The following is a 10,326-nucleotide window of genomic DNA, read 5'->3' on the forward strand; positions in this document are numbered from 1 at the left end:
CTGGGGTACGATTTTCAACAGATCCAGTCAATTTATTTGCTTCGCGGATGACATGGACATTGTCGGCCGAACATTTGCAAAGGTGGCAGAACTGTACACCCGCCTGAAACGTGAAGCAACAAAAGTTGGACTGGTGGTGAATGCGTCAAAGACAAAGTAATATGCTTGTGGGCGGAACCGAGCGCGACAGGGCCCGCCTGGGAAGCAGTGTTACGATAGACGGGGATACCTTCGAGGTGGTCGAGGAATTCGTCTACCTCGGATCCTTGCTAACAGCTGATAACAATGTTAGTCGTGAAATACGAAGGCGCATCATCTGTGGAAGTCGGGCCTACTACGGGTTCCAGAAGAAAATGCGGTTAAAAAAGATTCACCACCGCACCAAATATGTGATGTACAAGACGCTGCAGCGTCTGGTTAGACCGGTAGTCCTCTACGGACATGAAACATGGACAATGCTCGAGGAGGACTTGCAAGCACCCCGAGTATTCAAGAGACGGGTACCTAGGACCATATTGGGTGGTGTGCAAGAAGACGGTGTGTGGCGGCGAAGAATGAACCATGAGCTCGCCCAGCTCTACGGCGAACCCAGTATCCAGAAGGTAGCTAAAGCCGGAAGGGTACGATGGGCAGGACATGTTGCAAGAATGCCGGACAGCAACCCTGCAAAGATGGTGTTCGCTTCCGATCCGGCAGGTACGAGACGGCGTGGAGCGCAGCGAGCGAGATGGGCAGACCAGGTGCAGAACGACTTGGCGAGCGTGGGGCGTATCCGAGGATGGATAGATGCGGCCTCGAACCGTGCATTGTGGCGTCAAATTGTTGATTCAGTGTTATCTGTTTAGATGTTAACTAAATAAATGAAATGAGATCTCTTGAAATCCAAACGACTCTCTTTTTCGACTCAAATGATTTAATATTGATATTCAAGTTATGTTCATTTCGAATGTGAGTGGGAATTTCTTGGAACTGAATTTATTGGCTTCATTTGAATATCATATTTTATTTTCAAATCTCTTTATTTAATTCAACCCGTGGAAAGTTTAGTTGTTTAGTTTTAACATCTTTAACCTGGGCTCAAAAAACTACGGTCACCAAAGACCAGAATATCATACTCAATTTAGTTGATAATCGGAATGGTAAACTAGCGAAGTTGGTTTTCCTTTAAAATCCGTATGTTAAACCTAACTTCAGAAGTGCTGAGCGGTATACCTATTTAGCAAATGGAAACCCCTCGCCATCTCTGAAATTAGACCAAACGTACGGATTTAGTGGAAAATTTAACTTTGCTAGATTACTCTGGTTTTCGACTGCTTCAGGTATGTATACATTAATTGTCCTGTTCCTTGATGCATTTAGAAAAAACAAGAACGGCCTTCGCTGCGAGCAATTTCTTAAATAGTTCATTCTTCCCCTAGAAAATTTCCTCGAAAATTTCAATCGTCTTGCTCGGGCTGCTGTAACCAAAGATGGCGATGATCGCGCGGATGACCGTACTGTCGTCGTCCATTTCCGTTTCTGAAAACAACGTTTTCTGCAAGAAAATGAATAGAAATGTACAAGATCAAATCAAGATTAATGATGAATAAATTTAAATTTTTTAACTTACCTTTTCATACCTCAGTATGATGTTCATTGAGGCTATAATTTTTCTACGTCATGCGCATCTTTTATTCTTTGACGAATACTGACTCGACATAAAACTTATTTCACGTTGCCAGACCCAACAGTGATTACGAAGTGCAAAACACTTCCGATTACAAGGTTTTGATTTTGATAGCAAAAAGGGAATTCACACTTTGGTGTCAAATTCAAAACATTTCGGTCGAAAGTGTTTTGCACTTTGAAATCACTGTATACAACCAGTAGGACAAATTAAAGTGAATTGTGCTTTTAATTCAAGAGAAGTGCATCTGCTATTGAAGAGCGACACAAAGTTGCATTTCCATGTGTTTTCCATTTGAGATCAACTGGTAAAAATATTTATAAGGAAAAGATATGCATTTTAATATCAAACGAAGACCAACATGCAAGGCACGTGCAACAGCTCTTTAATTGAACGTTCAGATTATTTTCAGTGTAGAAAATGTGACGTAAACAAAAATATGCACGTTCGACGACAACAAGATGCCACATGATATTACAGTGAACGTTCGCTAATTGGTTTTTTTTCTAGTTGGAGCGCTTTTTAGTTGGGGGTTCGCTAGTTGGGGCGAAACCCAATTAAAAAGCAGCTAAACGTCAGAATGGGATGTCAAAAACGCGTTGACGTTTTGTTTCCGTGTGTGGCGGGATCGATATTTTCTGGCGCCTAAAATTTTCCTTTGTTCAGTACAAAAAGTAAACAACATTGACGCATGTCAAAACGCTCCAATCAGCGAACGGCATTCGCTAGTTAGAGTGAGGTCGTGCCCCAATTAGCGAACGATCACTGTATTCATAATCATTTTTGTTTGGTTGAGAAGATATATTCACTCATCCAAATTCCTTCCAAACACTTAAAAATTATATTTTTTCAACTTTTTGAAATCGAGAGAATTATAAATAATATAGATAACAATAATGAATTATTTATTTATTTCATTAACAATTCATCCTAAAGTAATGCGATTTTTTCTATATCATTTCTGATAATAACATTGGAGGTAATACGCAGTTCTCACTCACATATGACCGTAGGTTACCACCAGGCGGCCTTCCGGAGAACGTAAAAATGGTCATTTTGTGAAGTTCGTCCTAGAGCAGCACAATTTTTTCTACACCATTTCTGATGGTGATTTTGAAGATATTCCACAGTTCTTACTCTGCTATAACCGTAGGTGGCCACCAGACGGCCTTCCGGAAAACCCGGAACGTCCGTAAAAATGGTAATTTTGAAGAGGGGCAGCGCAATTTTTTGTAAACCGTTTCTGACGGCGACATTCGAGTTAATACACAGCTCCTACTCTGCTACCATCAAATAGAGTTTTCCACCTTCGCCAAAGGTATTATAATAGACCAAAAATATATGTACTACGCAAACAAATGAATAATGAATTCTATCATAATAATACCTAAATAGTAGTTATTGGATGATATTAACCACATTGGAAATTCGAGAGATATTGATGTCTTATTTTGTCCCAAAAAAAAAAAAGCTATTTCAGCTAAAAAACTTTTATTGGAATGTTATAGGAACGCATAAAATTACGGAATTCTAATTGGATGCTAAGAAATAAGTTTTTCCTGCATTTGGCCAATACACCTAGCGAGTTACTGTTAGACTAGTCAAAGTTGACGGTACAGGATTGAAATGGAAACGCTAATGGAAATCCATTTCCTGTTCTAGCGATTGCTGTAACATGAGGAAAGTATACAAAAAGATACAAAAGTGTAGGCGAATGAAATGGGCCTGAGGTCGGAACTCAAGGCATCCTGTGTATAAGGGAAGAAACGGTAGTTATATGGCACATTTTTTCTGAACACATTGGTTTTAAAATCCCCAAATAACCTGTGAAATGACGGTACTTTTAAATATCCTGCGACATCTTAACAAAACTGGTTGATTCCATATATCACCACCACCAACCCGGATGTAATCCAAACTAAAAGCAGTTTTTCAGAATAATGGTTTTCAAATCCTCGAGCAGCTGTGAAGAAGACGGCTTCACTCTCTAATATCACAGATCCAGGGTATATAATAATCAAACTGGTGGTTACTCCACACTTTATTACTTATCACTACTCTACAGAATGTGAATTTTAAACTTCACAATATTTCAAATAATATTGGTTTCCAATCCCCGAACAACTCTTGTACCGCACGAAAGCGGTAATATTCTAAATCCCCAGATCCCAAGATATCGAAGAACTGACTGATATCTCATATGCAGTAGCACATCCTTGTCGGGATAGAATTTTTAAATTGTTCTGTTTTTCAACAAATTGGTTTCCAGTTCTCGAACAATTTTGTTGAAAACGGCAATTTTATAAATTTCACAGATCTCGAAATATCGAACTAAACGGATCTCTCATATACACTAGCGTCGCCTTATGACTGACAATTCTTGAACTTAACGAAAAGTTTCTCAACATATTGGTTTCCAATGCTCAGAACAACTTTAGAAGAGATAGCAACTTTCAAACGAAATAATAGATCCCGAAATATCAGACCAAACTGATCTCTCATATACAGTGGCGCGCCACCTTTGCGAATGAATTCCAAACTAATTGAAAGCTTCTAAACATATTGATTTCTAATTCTCGAACAGCTTTGTAGAAGACTTACGGCAACTTTCTAAAATCCCACAGATCCTGAGATATCTAAGAACTGATCTCTCATATACAGTAACGCCTCGCCTTATTGTGGATGAATTATAAATTATTCAATTTCTCAACATATTGGTTCTCTGTACTCCGAACAACGTTGTAGAAAAACGGCAATTTACTAATCTCGCTACTAAATTCCCAACAACTTTTCACCAAAACAACTTTTGTAGAAGACAGGAAATTCTCCTAAATCCCATAGAGATCTCTCTCCCGAGATATCGAACCAAACTGGTATTTTCATGTACACTAGCGCGCCGCTTCAGTGGGAGAATTCAAATTATTTTTTTCTTGACTCATAGGGGCCGCATGGGGATTATAGATGGATTCAGATTTTTTTTCCCCTCAGAGTTTTTAGAGTTTTTTAGAATTCCTATAAGAAACGTTGCGCCATTTATTGTGAAGATGGACTATTTTCACCGGATTTCCGTTGGCTCCGGATCTTCCGGAGGACCAGCAGAAGATCCATTGGTCTTAAAAATGTCCTCCAATGAGAGAACATGATCCCTTTATTGTTTTCCCCGTAAAAAATCCTGCATTGATATCAATTGAGACTGGCTTTACATTATAACGGATTTTAGGACTGTTGTACATTTTACAACACGCGAGTTCTCGTGTTCTGAAAGTTGAAGCGAGTTGCGGAAGGTTAATCACAAACAGCGTTGGTGGTTTCACAACTTGACTGTCGTTGACTATTCCATTCGGTTTTTCCCTTAGTGATGAACTCTAATTTTGAAAAATAACTTTAATAAGGTTTAAAAAAAAAAAAATCGGTTTTTCAACACACCTTCGCTTTCACTGCTATAGAGGTCATCGCTCCTGCGTTCAAGTTTTCCTTAGTGATGAACTCTAATTTTGAAAAATAACTTTAATAAAGTTTAAAAAAAAAATCGGTTTTTCAATACACCTTCGCTTTCACTGCTATAGAGGTCATCGCTCCTGCGTTCCAAGTTCCGACTTCCCAATCGTTGTCTATTATTTATTGCCGTGTTTGTTGAAGCCATGCGTTTGCCTTATTGGTAGCTGTAGTATGTGGAAACTTCGGCAGGCTACCTTACTAGGGTTGCGTTCCTATATCGTGTTGAGAGACCTGCCTTCTTGATGCTGACACGTTCCAGCGCAGTGTATAGGGGAGACTGGGGAGACTTTATTCCCTTTTCTGATTTTCGATGTATCACGGCCAAAAATAAATAAACATATGATTTCCACACAGACTCCTCTAAGAAATATAGTATTTAACTTTACTGATGTATGCCAGTCCTTAAATTATTGTTGTTATTGTTACACAATCGATTTTTTGGAGTGCTGCCAAAAATCAACTTTTAAAATATTCTGGGGAAATTGACTTTCTCTGATAAAATTAGAAAGGTGTCCTTAGATTTTCAAAATATTTTTCTTTCAAAAAATACGTGGAATTTTTCAGAATTGCTGTGCGTATGTTACATGAACTGATTTTTGTTATTGAATCTCGACAGCACATGCAATTTTGAAATTTGGGGAGACTTGATCGCTTTTCTATGATATCTCCGAAATAAATATTTTTTCCCTGCCACCCCTTCATCAAATCTGCCAAACCTTACAAAAAATTAGGAAGCCTGAGAATGAGATTTATACTATTTTGAATTTTTTCGCCAAATTTTGCATGTTTGGGTGACTAATGGGGATCTAAGTGTCCCCACCATATTGAAGGCATAGGCGTAACTAGAGTCTCCTGGTCTAGGGGGGGCCATGGCACCAGCTGGTGGGATGTAATTTTCAAAACTGATTTAAAGCACTGTGCGCATGGATTGAAATAGAGAATTGTTTGACTAAGAGTTTATCGCTCATTCGTCCTAGAACTAACATAAAAAAATCGCGAATAATAATACAATTGATTTTCCTAACGATGCTGTGATTGCTTCAAAACGCTTTCATGTCTGTGTCAACTTGTCTTCTCATGTTACTAGAAATGTGGATAAGTGTGTAATCCTAAGATTCAAAGAATCTTCTTCCGGGTTATCTATAAATGAAATTCGATGTAGTATATTTCTGAAAGTCTTCAAGCATTTCCCATGATTGTAATGGCCATAAAGATCTCGATTTTTTTAAACTTGAAATTTTTTGGAAGCTCTTTAGATGTGGAATAAATTCCCACGAAAATTTTGTCATAATCAATACGAGCATTCATGCAATTTCTAAATGCGTCTGCTGTAACCTTTATAAATAGTTAAGTACCAGTGAACACAAATTTGGGAATCCTAAAAGTGTTTTTATAGGTCATAAAATTATGAGTCATAAATCAAATTCCAGAATAACATATGGTTTTTTGTGATTACTGACGTTAGGAAGAGGCTTTATTATGGTTTTCTGAATAGGTGAGAGATTTCTCTGCAAAAAAATCAAAAGAGACTTGAGATTGTGCTTATGCAAAATAAATGTTTTCCTGATACATGAACTGGTTTCTAAATCTAATTTTTTTTTATCCTAAAAACAAATTCTAACTAAAGCAGGCACAAAAAGAGGAAACAAGATCTTTTGAGGATTATAAAAATATTTCTTTAATGCAATCTATGTTGAAATTAAAGAAGGTTGCCTCAAGTTTTGTGTCCTAAAAAATTCTTTCAATGAGAGATGCGTTGTTGATTTTTTTCTGTCATTGATTAACCTCGATTAACTCGAAGATTTTCAGAAAGAATGGGATCGTTCCGAAATTTCATTGATTAGATTTGTGTACATGTGCTCATTTTGATGCCATTTGCTTCAGTCTTTTTTAGAGCGGATGGTAGTTTAATAGAACAGAAATATTTATATCTTAACACAATTTATGTTTTTATGTTTCTGCGACCAGGATACCTAGTCAAAACAAATGCAGAACAAATTTATTATTATTTGGAAGCTATGCGCTTCAGATTACGAAGCGGCATTGATTTTAGCTTTAAATATCGATAGAAATTGTTCCCGGGGGTCCAACTTTAAATATTTCCTCGATACTTTGCTGAACAAATGGTCCTTAGATGTGACAACGCAACAAAAATATGTTTATAGATTCTATAATCAAAATTAAGAAATATGTATGGAAATATATGGTAAAATGAAATAAAAACTGACTAAGTTGGAATTTACTTTTCAAAATTTTACTGGGAGGGGGCACAAGTAGGTCTGGAGGGGCCAGTCTCTGCCCCAGCCCCAGCCCAATTCCCTTGTTACGCCATAATGATATTGAGGCAATAACTTCAAATCCAAATATCCTAAAACTTTGATGGAATATTGACATTTTATCAGTACAAATCATTTAGCATATTTATGGCTTTGTGCTGTGGAAAAAAACGAAAGCATTTGGACATTATTATGAAAAGTTGTTCAAATTTTGCGTGGCCAATAAAAAAATAAAATAATTGTAACATTTTTAGTAAACAGACACATTATACCAAGGAATTTTGGACGAAAGAAATAAAATGAAGTCCACGTTACCATACCGAGACATTTTTCGCAAACGGAAAGCCATCATATCCACCAAGGTGGATCCAATCACTTTGTTCAATCTGAAATAACTGCCAGTGCACATTAGAAGCTAATCCTGTCGGAAATTATATGCTTTGAGCTGTCGACAGATGGCGAGGCATGTTCCGACGGAGCGATGGAGAGGGCTCTATCAATTTGATTGTCGATTCAATGTCGTCGTAACTCAATCAAATCAAGCGACGGGGTATAAGTGACGCGGGGATCGTGTGGCATGGACGCTAACGTGTCATTGGATCAGCATGTACAAGCACCCCCCTCAGTGCATTCCTCTGGGCTGGATGTTTTGTGAAGTTATTAGTTTATGAAGCACCGAAAAGATAGATTTGGGTTGTTTTCCGTTTCACGATGGCCTCCGGTTGCTAATCGTATTATAATGGGACCAATTTTTGATTTATTGCCAGACAAGTGGATTGATTTGTACTGCTACTTAAGCTTTGTCGGCGCGTATATAGAGCTATTCAGCTACTATAATTGTCGGTAGTGAGAACGAATAGAATAGGGTGAAACTGGTAATTTCAAACAAATTTTCGTTCAATTGCTTGATTAGATTTATCGTCAATGTGGGTTGCCTCCTATAACGTTGTTGGAAAGCTTTTCTTCCGGAGAGGTCAAATTCGAAAAAACTTCAACTTGACACGTCATCGCGTCGTGGGTCGTTAGATCGGCTCTACCGTGACCAGAGGGATGCCTCGTCAAACATCATACACATTCCGTCCCAGCCTTCTACAGTACGTTTGAGACAGCAGCAGCGCTGTACACCGCCGCGTCTGGAAATAAACCTCCAACAAAAATCGTCGATCCTCCGAAAAATTACATCCTCTAGCTTCTGGCCTCTCACCAGGAAATAACTTCTACCCCAACGGAGACGTGACCTTGCTGCTTATTATCGCCATCCAAACTTTCCACGTAGCTTTCCAAGTCACACATGACGCATGTACGTCCCTTCTCTCCTCTGCACCCAGTGGGCATTACCCACGTTCCTACCCGCTCGTCGTCGCACCCCTCCATGGGAAAGTCAGGATTTCGCAACAGCACCAAATGGTGAATGAAAATTGCTCACTGATTTTGCCCTTCACGTCGTCGTCGAATGGGTAATGGAGGAGGCTACTACGTGGATAAACTCTCATGAATGAATCAAGTTAGTACGGAGAGTATGAAATTCTTGCTAGTGTTCATGAATGTCTGGCTAAAGGTAGGGAAATATTTATTCACTCATCTACACTTTGAGGTTCACTGGCTGAACAAAACGGAAAGTCAATATAAAAAAGAAGAAATTTAGAACTCATAAGCAAGAAAATGATCAAGAGAGGCAAATGTTGACATTTTTCTTCGTGCCTTATGAATCAGATCTATTTTAAGCTCGATTTGATAACGAGGAGACATTGGAAAAAAATCATCTAGTTATTCTTATGCCATGGTAATTTTGTAATATTTGAAGATTTTTAAAAGTTCTTTATCCTCTGATACTTTAGATGAATTAGTCATCTTCCATCGTTGATGGAATTGAAGAAAATATCATAAAGATTTAAACCTTCACACAGAAAAAGAATGATGCTATATATAACTTGTAGAAATCATGAAAACAAATCAAAATAATTTAAATAGTGTTGTTATTCAAATTGAAAGAAATTTGCTTTTCGGAACAATGGAGCATTGTGGAATGAATGTTCACATTTTTGAGAATATATTATTCTCATTTATTTTTGAATAACTTGTACAAATGTCATGGATTGCGATTTCTTTTGCTAATACCTTTTCAAAAGTTATTTCCAATTCTGATTCTTTAAGAAAATTGTTTAACTATTTTTAGTGGAATGTTTTCACTGTCATAAGACGAGTTTAGTAAAACATATTTTATTCCACCAACTCGTATTAGTTCTACATATACGTATTTCTTCTGATAGACGTCTTCAGTGTCTCGTACTTTACTCGTTCTGACTTGATTCTTTGATTAACATTTAATGCTTTAGGATCCTTCAGAACCTAGTACTTTGTCAAACAGATTGTTCTAAAACAAATTGTGAGGCATGAGAGTAAGAACAAAAAATATCACTGAATGTCATGAAATTAATGTCTTTTAACATTAATTCGTTCTCCTGCCGCCAACTTCAGATTTAGAGCAATGAAAAGTTATTAGATTTATTGGTAGGGGAGGCGTTTTGTTACTTTCTTCCCACAAAAATGATTACCTTCCGCAAAAAATATACAAAATATATAGACGACACCACAAATGAGGATGGAGAAGGGGGAGGGTTCATGATGTCCATAAATTGCTGTACTTAGTTTTTAATTCCCCTCTTCTCCTCAAGAAAACATATAAAATTAAACTTCCTAAATTGGATTGCTTTGTCACGTTAATCGAATTTATGAAAAAATATTACGTAATTCATAGACGATCCCAAGGGTGTTAGAAATTATATATTCATGCTATTTCGACCATACACAGCTAAAGCAAAGTGGAAAATCACTGAAAAGTCCAATTTATTTTGATCTGCTTGTATGGGGATCCCCATAGTGCAT

This window comes from Armigeres subalbatus, chromosome 3 (genome assembly GCF_024139115.2).
Source record: "Armigeres subalbatus isolate Guangzhou_Male chromosome 3, GZ_Asu_2, whole genome shotgun sequence".
Classification (NCBI taxonomy): domain Eukaryota; kingdom Metazoa; phylum Arthropoda; class Insecta; order Diptera; family Culicidae; genus Armigeres; species Armigeres subalbatus.